Genomic DNA, 13,261 nt, shown 5'->3' with positions numbered 1-13,261 from the left:
TGCTTGTTAAATATATCTATGCTTCTTGAATATATCTTCCTTTCTACATAACAAATGCAAAAAAACAAAACTCTTTAACTCCAAAAAGCTCATTAAAATGGACCAGTAACACTGACATATACCATTAAAATGGCCATACCTCTGCCTTCATTACCTAAAGCACATGTGATGTGTTCAGTAACTGATAACACATCATGTATAATAATCATTCTCACAGGTATATAACACACACAGTGAGCTAATATAACATGAGTGTTACTTACCTAAACATTACCTTTTGGACCCCAAAATCCATATATAAGAAATGTCTGTCAATCATTATCTTACAGTGACTGACATTTCATTTATTAATAATGTATAATGTATGTATATTAATGTATATGTAAGCACATATAACATGAGTGTTACTAGCCCAGACCTTTCGGACGCCTCGTTTTTATTTGTGCTAGTCTAATTCATTTCGGGCAACAAAAATCAACAAAGAATGGCTGCCCAATGAGCTGCCAGGGGTTTGGGAATTTTGCATGATCACAAAGGTCACAACTTGTGCCACTAGTTCACACCACTTTTCCAAGTGGTCAGGGTGATTAACAAGAGGTGTTAAATATTTGTGTGCTGCATAATTGTCCTATTTAAGTATTGACATGTAAATTGAATAAGACCAAAAGGTCATTCAAACCCTATGACTGCTCCATATGCTACAAATGCAAAGTGGGTAGCAATGGATCACCACAGGTGAGAATCACAGAGAAGGACCGACTGAGCAACACAACACCAGTGTGTGTGTGTGCGTGTGTGTGTGTGTGTGTGTGTGTGTGTGTGTGTGTGTGTGTGTGTGTGTGTGTGGGGGGGGGGGGGGGGGGAGGTGCGTGTGTGGGTGTAAAGGAACGCCTAAGAAGCACAACAATGAGTCACGGAAGTTCCAAAGAAATTCTCTGTTCAAGCCAAGATAACTCTTCTCTCCAGAAGATGCATCTGGCCACAAAAACAAGAACTGCCAAATATTTCTATAATTATTTTAATGGAAGATCAGTGAGTGAGAGCTATTCACTGTTTTAATTCATTTTGTTACTGTAGGCTGATAAGATTACTACCAAGGATTGGCAGAGGTAACTCTGTTTGTGCTTGTTGAACTTTGAACCTTGAGTTCAATGTCTTTGAATTACGCCAGGCATCAATTACATTTCTTTAAAAAAGTATTACGAAACAAATACACAAATCATAACTAGGCCCTAAACTTAGAGCATCAGCCTGATGTTTTTTTAAACTATAGTTTACATTAGGTTTTAACTTGATACCACAAGAGACATTTTACTAGCAGAAATATTGGTACAAAATGTATACAACCATGTGTGATTCTTGCAGATGCCTAGATATTCCCTCAGCCTGTTGTAGCATGCTAGCTCTTAGCCTGTCTGCGCCGTTGTTTAATTAAGACCTTTGTCAGGTTTTTAATGGCACACACGGCACCCTGGAACACACACGTGCACACACACACACACACACACACACACACGCAGGCAGGCCTGAGGTCGCTGTGAATTTGTTTCTGCATTTTCCCATCCTTGGTTTACTTACCATGCCAAGCCTGGGATCCTCTTTGCTGGGCAGAGCAGGATGGGGGCAGTCCAGTCCAGTCAGTTCTCCAGGAGCTCAAAGCCGAGCCAAGAACCAGGCAGAGACATGTCCTCAGGGGGCAAGGTGGGAGGCTGCTCTCACTGACACCACCTAAAAGATGAAAAGGGTGTTACACACACACACAACCCTTACAATACAAAGGTCTGTGGCAGGAGGAGGAGGAGGAAGAGGGCCACTTGTACAGTAAGAGCAGGAGGAGCTACTACCTGTTATTGTAGAGAGCATGACAGGTGTGATTATGGGATGTTATTCCCTGAGAGTTAAACCCACGACTATTTGGTAATTTGATGTAATTTGTTTCTGCTTGGTAACAAACCAGTGACCTTTTTTTTTTGGAGAGGATAAACACAGAGAGTTGCAAAAGCAAAATGTTCTAAATTAGGCTATCAGTTCTAACAGAATCACAGAGTTGGAAGTAAACAGTTTCTCTTTGTGGAATTTTGAAGCTATTTGTTGGTTACCTGCCAAGCTGAACAGTGTGTGACCAGAATAATGTTTAATTTTAATATCATACCCCAATGGTTACATTACCACACTAGCCAACTGGAGGGGGGAAACAGCCACTAGCAATGCAGCATGTGGTTATCCATTTACACCTCAAAGCACGGAGGTAGGTTTGATTTGGAAAGTGGTGGGGACATTCACTTGGCAGGGAGTCTGAGGATCCTACCCCAGGAGATAAGAAGGCCTCTCTGTTCACACGCTTGGAATGAGCAGTGGGTGAAAATGTTTTCAAACAATGTTCAAATCAGAAGGATTAGCTCAATAAGATAAAATGACAGAACACGTCTGTCTCTCTCTGATACCTGTATTGACAGTGATACACCTTAAATGAAAAAAAAAAAAAAAAAAAAACAATGGCTACTCTGTTGATGAGTCAATCAGCGATGGGATAGTCTGGTTTAAAATGATTCTCAAAGCAGAAGGATGTGGTCTTGGTGTTAGCATTTCATTTACATTCACATTAAGTCATTTAGCAGACACTTTTGTCCAAAGCGACGTACAAGGGAGACCACAGTCAAGCTACAAGCTACGAGCAATAGAGACCTAGTGTAACAATAAATACTATTTTACAAAATAAATAGAAAAGAAAGTGCAGGAGAGTAACTGCTGTAAGTGCAAGTTAAGTACTAGTAGAAGGGCAAGGTAGTAGGGGAGGTTCTCTCTGAAGGGTTGGGTCTTTTAGAGCAGGGGTCCCCAACCTTTTTTGCACCACGGACCGGTTTAATGTAGGGAATTTTTTCACGGACCGGCTTCAAGGTGTCATTTTAAACCACTTATTAGTCACGTCATCCATTCATATTGATGTGAGGCAAGCGCGAGTTTGATACAATGAAGCCCGGTCTGCTCATATACACAACAGCTAACATTAACGTTAGGTATTACGAACGTACAGTGCATGAAAAATACAACTCACCATAACTCTGAATCAGTGCTTGGTCTCCATGTGCCGAAGCAGTTTTGAAGGCTTCATTGGCTCGTTTGTTAGCTTGTCGCCACATATTAAACAGAGCGGACTTGGTGCTTGAGAATCACCTGTTGCAATAAACCCGTATTTTAAAGTAGCCTATGACTCCTGGTATTGTCTGTTAAAAGAAGCTTTCTTTTTTTGAGGTTCTAGGCTCCTCTTCTGGCTCCTTAATTGACCGTTTCACCTTTGAAGCTCTCCAAAGAAGCTCTCCAAAGATGTTTGTTTTATTACTAATTTTCGCTAGTATGCGGGCTTTTTTTTTTAAGTGACATATCACGTGAACGAGACAAGCGTCTTGACGTGACAAGAGGCACAGGCGAATGTTACGTCCGGGAAAATCCGGTAGTTTTTCAAAATAAAACACCTTTCAGACTCCAATAATTAATACAGCAGAAATTATATAAATTATTTTTTCTTTCTGTGCGGCCCGGTAACAAATACCTCACGGACCGGTACCGGGCCGCGGCCCGGTGGTTGGGGACCACTGTTTTAGAGCATAACTCATTGCTCATAGCATAGACATGTATACATAGAGTGTGTAGAAGTTGTGTGGAGATATGATCTAGCTGGTGTGTGTAGATATGAACTGTGTGGAAGTGGATAGCTGGTGTGTGTGGCTTGTGTGTAGCTATGTCTATTGCTCATAGTGCACATTCTTACATGTTCACTCCTCAGTTCCCTCCCTGCCTGGAATAGGCTTCCTCCCCTTTTCCTCTATCACTTTGTTGACTGTTTTTAACAACAAAGCTAAATGAAACTGGACTCCTTATTTCCTATACAAAGTATGAGAATGAAGGGGTCTGATAGGCGAAATATGAGACTCGGACTTTAATCAAGTGTGTATGTGTGTAAGGGCAGGTGTTTCTTACTCTGTTTATGTGCTTAAAGGTGTACCTTCTCTGTGTGTGTGTGTGTTAGCAAGGGCTGATAATAAGAACTACTAGTCCTTCTTTTCTGCATTGCTGATGCATTAAGCAGAGTGAGCTGACCTCTGATGAGACCCACCACGTGGTTATCCCTGCTGACAAAGTGTTTTGGCTTCAGAGAACACCGACTTCTTACTATATAAACCTTGTGTGATGTGTTTAATTTAGCTTCTCTCTCGTCTGCTGCAGTCTGGGAGTGAGCCTGGGCGCTCTCTCTGTCTCTCTCTCTGAGAGTGGGCGAGGCCTCTGTCTGGCCTGCCAGGACATGGGTGATCCCGACAAGCTTTTTGTTGTTGAATAAATATACTTATATGCAACTCCGGACTCTTGAGGTCATTTGAGTGAATTTTCACCTAACAGGGTCTTAATTTGCAAAAGGCGTACAACACTAGATAATAACTAAACTCACCAAACATATGCTTACTGGTTAATGTTATTTGCTGATAAATATAACAAGCTAGCAAACTATACCTTTCACAATTTAGTGTACTTAAACGGTGAAATGGCTATTTTGTGTCATGAATGATGGCAGTTTTGATATCAAGACTGGTTTTTTTTGTGATCAATTTTTTATTGTATTTTATAATTCATACAAGAAACAGTTACACAAATACACAAGTAAGACAACATAACACATATAATACTCAACCATACTCTTTCCATCTCTGTGCTACAAGCTTTTTAGCAGCAGTAAGGCCTACCAGAAACCAGTGTTGGTGCATCAGAGAAAGATTGTTTTAAACAAAGCAGCTTAATGTTCATCAAATCACTTCATCAAATAAAACCACACATGGCCTTAAATCATAACAAACAAGCATCCGGTTGTTGTTTTATATTAACCGTAGCGTGTCTTCATGAGTTATTTCAACGTTCCTGCAACGAATACCATGCAATACATTTTGAACCAAAAAATCCATATGATTTTTTTTCTTAAATCTATATGATTATATGTGGGACAGCCTACCTCCATCAGCAGCCCATATAGCGAAAGAGCAATGGACCACTGGGAGCAGAGCTGGAGGTCCACTGACCTGATGCTCATCGGTTTTCAATGGTGCACTGGTGAGTTACTTTATCAATTTTAATAGACGTTGCCAGTGCGTAACATAGGCCTAAGTCTTTAATTAACCAAGCATTTTTCACCTTGGGAGAATCCTGTGCCATATGAACATCTGTTTAGTGTATGGTATTTTAAATAGACTATGCCAAGCATATGACTGAGAAACTACAGGAATTGTTAACATTTTATATTCATTTCTTAATATCCAGTTAAACTAAAGACGTCTCTTACGCGCCATCTTTTTTTGAAGTGCTTTGCAACACCCAGAACCATAAATGAAAACGAGTCTGTCGAGGCAACTGCGTGACCACGGAGTAACAGAGTCGTAGAAGTATAGCTCGGCCTTTTCATCACGTCACTTACACACCCTTGCCACACCCCCAGCAGTAATTTACCCTACATATGGTCTCCCCCATCTCTCTCCAGCACCCATTTAGAGCTGACGTCTGAAGCCACCGTCATATTCTCCCTGTCAAAGGATCACACTTCCTCTCGTGAGATAAGATAGGACACCCGTAGCTGTAAAGCGTCACACTGTTACTAATTAGCCCCGCTCACCTGGCGTGACCTCGCTCTGAGCATACTTATATATTCTGCTGGCCTTGGCACATTTTTCATGAGCGCAACCCACATACTCAGCTGTGCTGCTCATCCCACAAATGCATGTTCCTTACAAATGTGGCGCAATTTAAAAGGGGAATAAACAGGCTTTCCAAAGGTATAACATTTATTGCCAAGAAGCATTGTTACAACAAAGAAATTATCTACCAAACACAGATTTGAGATCTGAGATCCACAAACTGAGATTCTTTGGAATGAAAAGTGCGTTAAAAATAAAAAGCGTGCGTTGTTCGATTTCCAACCAAATCCGATCACTTATCTGGGGGTGTAAATCTGATTTCAGTCGGACACAGGAAATCTAGATTTGGGGAGTTACATGAAATGGATCTTCGATTGAAACCCGACTACGCTCGAAAACTGGACACATTTAACCGCACTGAATGTCATCGGGAGGACTGAAAGGAACATGGAGAAGCATTTAAGCTTCACCTCAGGAACTCCTCTCTCTACACAGACAGGAGTTTAAAGTTTACTGATGACTGTCTGTTTGACAGAGGCTTACACTGAGGCAATTATAAACGATTTACGAGCTATAACTGGCTTAAACGCAATATAGGTGGGTTAAATTGACACATTTATTCGTGCCTACTGTCTCCATTGAAGTGACTTGAAAGCACCGGGACCTACTTCCAGATGTCAGAGGCCTTATGGCCTTTTATAAAACAATTGGGTTCTATCGAGTTATTTAGCTGTTTCTGATTGGACGAGACACGTTCCATGAGTTGGAATATCCCAGGACATGCCAACTCGGACTTTTCACAGCTAATAATAAATCACTCCGCGATGAAACATTCTATAGCGCATTGATAATAACCGTTAATTCAAAGTTCTTATAATTCCAGACCAAGACGTTGACAATGGAACTATTTTTTGTTGCGGCCTCGTGGCTATGGCCGAACACCACCCGTGGGAATATCCCTTACCTACCCCACTCACACTCGTACTATATTGCTTAAAGAGGAAATTTAGACTGAAGATGTGAGCAGCATCTTTACCGGTAGCCTCCACAGAAGACTATATAATCGCACTCAAGTCTCAAGTCTCAGTTCTGTAATTTGGTTCTTCGGCAGGGCAAACCGGCAATACATACCAATTATCTTAGAGCCTTGAGCTGTTTTGATGCCCTCGCTTTCTGGCAATACATTTGTATTTATACTAACAGAGGTAATGCCTCTGTTTTTAATGTTTAATGAGAAAAAACAATCTGAGCGGATACACAAACCTCAGGCAATCAAATGAGTTCAAAGTGCATAAAATTGCCTCTTTTACTGTTAATGAGTTAAAGTATGTTGTATATCATTTCTCAGAAAGTGACACAAGGTTACAAAAAATAAAGCAATATAACCCAATAACATCAACAACAAAAACAAATTGTGAAAAACTTTCAGAAAATTCCCTTTTCCAGGCACAAAGCGAGTTCCTGCTTTTCCACAGTGTCAGTTAGTCTAGCAGGGCTTTGTTGGTTATCCATGAGAAAGACATTGCCTATATACAAGAATAGGTAACAACAAACAATAAAGATCCTTAGTTTTGGGAAGGGTTAGACAGAGCACACAAATACAACTGTCCTTTGCGGTTTGACTAGACACACAAAGGCCTGAGCTCGTATGAAGGTTAGACTTAGCTCTATTAGCTACTAGCTGCATGGACACCATTTCTTTCAAAGATCACCGACATCACATATCTGAATGTTAAATACTTAGCTCTCAAGCTACCAGTAGACACACATAGTAAACTCACAACTCAAAATGCAGTGCATGATTTAATAGTGACTGTTCACAGCTCAGTCCATAAGCTATTTGTGGAATAAACCACACAACTCAGTCAGAACAGGATAAGTACATTCCAACCCATCCATTCAGCCTTGAGGTTTCCCTGGCTAAACCTGATCCTGAATGTGACCTTTTAGCATGACCACTTCACATGATCTGATTCCCTTACGCTGACCTCTAGAAAGCCACCAGCCTGACAGATATCGGCATCGTCCCACCTCCACCCACCCCACAACCTACACGCTGAGGAATGTGGTACATACAATACAGAAATACACACACACACACACACACACACACACACAGATTTTTGCTACAACACCTGTTTTGACCCTGTTTTCCTGTACACTGGCTGTTCATCGGTTTTCTGAATACCCTGGAATTAAAGCAAATGGACTATGAACTTTGTTTCCCTTTTCTTATCTTTTAAATATTTAATTTGGGGCGTTTGTATGCCTTTATTTGGACAGGAGAGTGACATGTTTTTCCAGTGAGGCAGAGAGAGGACTGGGAAATGACATCAGGCGTGGCTTGAACCCGTTTCCAGTAGATGGGGGGGACTTATCGCCCCCTTGATTTTCTTAACTTATTAGGTTAAATATTAGCTCATCATTAGCCGGTATAAAAAAGGAAGAACATCTTTCAAGAGCTTCAGAACGCTTCACTCACTCCTGGGCTTCCCCTGGTTGATAATAATAATAATAATAATAATAATTCATTTTATTTTTAACGCACTTTTCATTCAAAGGAATCTCAGAGTGCCTACATATTAGAAAATAACTATAATAATACAATAAAATTAAAAACAAATTTAAATATTAACATAAGCATAACAGAAAAGATTCAACACAAGGCCAGAAATGCCTTCCTGAATAAAAAAGTCTTAAGTCCAGCTTTAAAGGAATCCAGCGTCTGCGATGAACAATCTTCTGGCACATTCATCTGAACCCCCCCCCCCCCCTTCACCTGGGCGCGCGGGGAATAACTCGCCACAAGGTTGTTGTTTGCACACTAACATCTACATCCGTCTGTGTTAATGTGAGCGATGTTGGTGCTGGGAATGGGACACACTTTGAGGGAAGCTTAGCACAGGCTCCGTCCGAGCTTAGACATCCTAAATTACGTTTTATTGGGACCGAGCAAGAAAACGTCTAAAATGGGACAGATGGAGTTACGGGCTCAACCAATAAAGTCACAGATTTACTGTCCTCTGAGGCTGATGAGCAAGAAATCATCACTCTCCTGAAAGGTTTTGTTATTGTGTTCAAATGTTGGGTAAGTAAGCTGGACCTGCACCTCACACCCCACTAGAGCACTAGGGATTAGGTCTATGGGCACACTCACATAGGCTGACCTTACTTTATGATGATTAGGATCACAGTTATTGTCTTGTTAAATATTTCAATCCCATCCTTCATAAGCTTTAGTTAATGGCGGTGGGGGAGTTGCTTCTGAACTGTAATATACTACACGTTAGTTATAACATTCAGTGTCATTAATGTTGATTTGTCATGATGCGGTTATTTTTTTCTGCCCTGTTTCCACGTGCCCATTACTTTTGCATGTGTCATGCACTCAAGAAATGCCTCTTGTCCAGCCATTTTTCAGCCTCACTTGTTTTCTAAGTGAATACTTACAAATAAACAATTGCAATTGTAAAATTATAATACACAATTCTGCAGTGTTTTGCTCTCTTACGGAGGTTTTAGATTAGCTAAACCACAAGGAAGCAATCAAAAGTGTAGCATGGAACAGTATAACCTTGAGTTTTGATTAATCCAAAGTTATTTGTCTTCTCGGTTTTGGCACCGGGGATTTTACCAATGTCCCCAAACTTGTAGAGGTCACTTTGGATTTGTTTTAGGGTTTTTAGAGCTTAAGCTGCAAAAAAATACACTCTACTTGATCTGAATCCAAATCCCAGTCTTGGTTCTAACCAAACATGCACACACACACACACACACACACACACACACACACACACACACACACACACACACACACACACACACACACACACACACACACACACACACACACACGCACACACACACACACACACGCACACACACACACACACACACACACACACACACACACACACACACAGGGAGTAATGCAGAGTGTGCATAGAGCCGGTGAACTGGGCTTTGAGTATAAGAGGAAATATTACACTTGGAGTAGTGTTTTAGTTACATAATGGGCAGACAGAGACATCAGCGCCAGACTGCATCCTGCAGACTCTTTCTCTTCAAAGGATATATCTAAAACTTTAGATGCTGATGCTAAAATGTTAAATAATACCTTGGCTGCTCCTTTAAATTAAAGATTTCTCCTGGTGAGGTCTTGATGAATTATACATCTATGGTGGTGATACCTGTGTTGAATAATGCATTGATTGTGGTCATCTAGTACCTCCCTTGAATAATGGATTTGTCCCGCAGAAGATGGTCCCATGATAAGTGTCTGGCGTTGAATGCTAGTCTCTCTCTTGTTATTAAGTAATAAGGCAGTGGTTCATATCAATAGAGTAGATCCACCTTTTCCTACTTAAATTTCCTCTACAATGTTCCATTTCATTTGAAATAGACACATTTTCTAAAATGTGAAGAGGCACAATACAGTCACACATACACACACAGACACACACACACACACACACACATTTGTGCCTTGTCTGTAGATATTAAAAGATAATGTCCAAAACCAGTCTGCCAGAGTGAGCGTTGCAACGTCAAAACATGGGCGCTCTTAAAACTAAAATATTCTAATTAAAAAACAGTAGGGGGGGGGGGGGGGGATCACGATGATGAGGACCACAGAAATGCATGGTTTAGCTTTCTGCTGCTATATTGGTCATTTTGAATCCATATTTCTTGCATAACCAAGAGTCTACCCTATGTTTACTCAAGTACCAGAACAAGATTATTAACTGAACAGGATCATCAAAGCAAAGGCACTACGAGAGGAGATACATCCTATAAATTCTGTATTTGTTAACATCAGCAAACCGTGATAAGGGGCGATTCGAAAGTGAATCTGGCTCCTCACCCTGTTTAAGGGTGCTAGCACCCTGTGTAAGGTTGTCTTGTTATATCAAACAAACCCAAAAAGAAGGCTTTGGCTTTGATTGGTCTGGGCACGATCAGATTCGAGCAAACATCCTTTCCTCATACTCCCACCTACTTCCTTTTAGTAACAAAAACGGCCCAAATCTGTCTAGTCCCGGGGTTGCCAAACTGTCTGCTTATGCGCTGGGCTGTCTGTACACATCAATCCCCCAGGGTAAAGGCAACGTAGCAAATCTTTGCCCGTCACCCTGGGCTGCCCTTGCAGGGTCCATTCAGCAATCATATGAGATCCGCTGTTGTTTTTTTTCTGCTGACTGCAAGCTCTCCCCTGCCAGGCTCCAATGGCTCAGAGCCCTGAGGTCTGCTGACACGGCTCTCACGGCTCTCCCCCCCCCGGTGGAAATATCTGCCAGCTTCTTTCATTCTTGCTCGGACACATGGCCACCCAGTCATCCACCCCCTCCAGTCCTATCCGGCCACGCCGAGGACAACTTTATTTACGTGTAGTTTCAGAATGGCCTCAGATGAGAGACTGAACTTTGCCTTGGAGAACCATTAAACCGCACACACTCCCTCTGACTGAAGGCCTTTATCAGGCAGTTATGTACTGTACAGACACCTCAGAGAGGTTAGACAAGGACACACACACACACTCACACACAAACACACAGATACATGACTACACACACACAAAGCAGGTACACACACACACACACACACACACACACAGAAACGTACACACACACACACAAACACACACAGACAGAAACACACACAGCATGTGCACGGCACATATACACACACATATACACACACACACTCTCTTTGTCTCACACAAACACATGTCCACACGCACCCACTCACACCTGCACCCCTCAGCTGGCACCAGTGGCAGTGTTGTGGGGCGGGGGGGGGGGGTTAGCATGTCTGTGTCATGATTGTAATTTCCTTGATTGGGTGGGTCTAAGAGGGGCACCCTGCCCTGGCAGTCCTCTGATGCGCATGGCTCACGCCCAGGAAGCACAGGTGTCTCTCCGCTCACCCAGATGGCTCTGCCATCGTTTTTCGAAGCCGCAATATCTCGTGTGCAACCCAACTCCGAGAGCTGCTAGGGTCGTCCGCAGGCCACAAGCCTCAGAGGAGTGATGTGATGGTTGCCGTGGCATCGGGCTGCCATGGTACAAATTGGCCTTGATGTGAGGCAATAGAGGTTATCTAGCAGGAGCGGACTGCTGTATTGTGGTTTCACAGCGGTACGTGAAAACCATCACCTCAGCCTTTTCCTTCTCCATGCGTCTGCAGATGCTCCCCTCCTGTGGCATTTACCATAATCCTGACCTTTCACCTCAAATAAACAAACAACTAGCAACTAGCTGACAGCCCTTACAGAAGGCGTGAGATCTGTTTTTTTTCCCGCTGCTGGCAAATGGTGATGTATTTTACCTCATTTGTAAAATTGTTCTCCTGATCATCTCATGTACTGCATCTCACAAAAGTGGCAATGTATTCATCTCTAATGCACTGGTCAGTGTTCTGGGAAACCAGTTTTCTGATCTGTAGCCTACGTCTGATTGCTCGCTGAGCCTATAACATGAAAGCAGATTAGGCACTGATCCTCTGCCATAGTATAAGGCACAAAGGAGTTCATCATCAAAGTGTCCTTTAGTATCAGCCTACAAACCACCACCTACTCCGCCGCTTATGAGAGCCTGTCACGAATGAACAACTGACAGTCTGCTATTTTTTCATATTGTAGTGTGGGTTCTTCGAAGAAGATATTTGCGAGCGTCATGACGTTTTACTGCAAGCTTTTTGTTTTGAAAAAGCATACAGGCAGGAAAGACAAATACCGAGCAGGGAAAACGGTTTTGATATTTGCAATTGTTATTATTACACGATTGTTTTAAATTTACTTTTGTTGTGTGTTATGTTGTTTCTAATGTTTGTTTGTTTTGTTGTTAAGGACAAAAGCGTCTGCTAAATCCCTTAAACATAACCATAAGCATAAATACTGGACACCCCTCCCTGCTGTGTCCGGTGTACTCTGGCGCTCTGGATTGTCTGCTCTTATGTCGCAACACACGCCGGGTTGTTCTGTGTTTCCGCTACTCAAACTGCTGTAGACTATTTGGAGCGGGCAGTTTCGTGGCCAATTATTGAATTATACGCAAACTTATTTTATTTTCAGTATTGGACTGTCTCGGAGCTGAGTCCAGCAACGAGTAATTCACAAAAATACATTTAGCTGAGTTTCTAATGACTGGGAAATATCCTTGAACTACAGAAATCCTTCCATTATTGTTTTATTTTGATAAAGTGACTGTATAGTGCAAGTCGCCGTCCTCGTAAACTGACGTGAAAGGAGTATGACATACCATGATGAGTCAAATGTCAGAGAGCGTTCGTCGTGAGCAACCAACTTCAGTTCGTGATATTCGCCGTCCTCCGATATCTCCCAAGCCTTCGGTAAATCCTAGTGTAAATCTTATCAACGGGCGGGGAGCATGCGCGGTGACCGCGGTCATGCGCAAACTAAGTTTAGCAGCCGACGATATTGAAGGGATTATCACTTCAGAGACCAGAGTGTAATATGTTAACCAGGCAACCCCCAATTATCATCGGCAGTTGAAGGGACCGTTATCCTATTGTGCAGAGTGCTCTGCAGTCAATAGTCTCACTCAATAGTCTTTTGGCGCAATGAC

At 42.1% G+C, this 13,261-nt stretch overlaps 1 protein-coding gene across 1 annotated transcript in view; it reads right to left on the bottom strand.

The window, feature by feature from the left end:
* The window catches only part of LOC308368181 (monocarboxylate transporter 13), a 24,415-nt gene extending 11,391 nt beyond the window's left edge, over positions 1–13,024 (bottom strand). The window contains exons 1-2 of the mRNA XM_080842288.1: positions 12,935–13,024; positions 1,579–1,728 (exon numbers count right to left, since the gene is read on the bottom strand). The gene's annotated coding sequence lies outside the window, so the exon portion shown is untranslated. The remainder of the gene's footprint in view (positions 1–1,578; positions 1,729–12,934) is intronic.
* Positions 13,025–13,261: the final 237 nt, after the last annotated feature.

Source organism: Sprattus sprattus (genome assembly GCF_963457725.1).
Source record: "Sprattus sprattus genome assembly, chromosome: 7".
Lineage (NCBI taxonomy): Eukaryota > Metazoa > Chordata > Actinopteri > Clupeiformes > Clupeidae > Sprattus > Sprattus sprattus.
This window is presented reverse-complemented; position numbering and strand designations above follow the sequence as displayed.